The following is a 1308-nucleotide window of genomic DNA, read 5'->3' as shown; positions in this document are numbered from 1 at the left end:
GGGGGGGGGGGTGAATAGGCGATTTTTATGAAAGTCTTCAAAACATGGAAGTTTCAAAGACAAACGATAGAAATGAACCTATAAACATGTAGCGGAAGGTAGACTACAGTTGGCAAGGCATAGTCAAGTATTCAATGAAGTGAAAGCACGAAGACTAATATCAGCTAGGAAGTACGGATCAGGATGGAAGATAGTATGAAGCCAATTAGAACAAACAGTCACACAGTGAAGACAAATAGATAATGCAAACAGGCAATGACTTCACAAGGACCAACTGTAAATAAAAAGATGGGAAGGCTATAACCAGTTGCTTTGTGACGAAGACAATGATTTTTTGGACCAGTTCCAGTTGATGTGACAACTGTACATCTGGTTAGGGAGCCTGAGATTTAACTCAGAAGACCATGTCTTCACCTTATTCCCCTTGAGCTAAGGACACACAGTCCTCGTCCAATCACTCAGGTAAGTCTTCAAGGTAAACTTCCAAACCTTCACAGACTTCGTTCACCGGCGATCCACAATGACTCTTGGACGCTCAGAACGCGACGCCTAACCGGCTGGAGGATTCATAGTCCTCAAGTGTAAGAAGTCTTCAGATCACACAGACAGGAAGACTTCAGTGATGCCTAACACTCTTTGGCTGTGGGTGTTTAGGGCTTTGTCCTCGCAAGGATTTCTCTCTTAAAAGCTTCGGAGGTGGGTTGCTCTCAAATGACAAAAGCCGTGCACTAACTCTGAGCAACCACCAATTTATGGTGTAGGGGGTGGGATATTTATAGCCACTAGGCAACCCGACCTGATTTGTCCGAAATAAACCTGGGTCACTAAGGAACTGACACGTGTTCCAACGGTCAGATTTCAAACACACACAGCAACTTTACTTGGGCTACAAGTAAAGCTGACTCATCTAGCTCTCGATAAGATTTGCTCTCATTGTCTTTGCTCGAAGACATAGGATTTTGGTTAAGCATCACTTCAATCACTCTGACTTTGTTCACTGGACCCCACTTAATAGTACGGTGGTTCCTATGACTCAACAAAGAAGAAAAGGAAACAACAAAACAACTAAGTCTTCGCGCTACATAGTCTTCACACGATGTCTTCTCTTGTCATAGTCTTCAATGTGAATATCTTCACATACCACCTTTGTCTTCAATGTCTTCATACACTTTTAGGGGTCATCTCCGGTAGGTAAACCGAATCAATGAGGGACTACTACCTGTGTTATCCTGCAATTCTCACAAACACATAGTCCCTCAACAAGGTTTGTCGTCAATACTCCAAAACCAACTAGGGGTGGCACTAGAT

Source organism: Triticum aestivum, chromosome 5A (assembly GCF_018294505.1).
Source record: "Triticum aestivum cultivar Chinese Spring chromosome 5A, IWGSC CS RefSeq v2.1, whole genome shotgun sequence".
Taxonomy (NCBI): Eukaryota; Viridiplantae; Streptophyta; class Magnoliopsida; order Poales; family Poaceae; genus Triticum; species Triticum aestivum.
Note: the sequence above shows the minus strand (reverse complement) of the source record.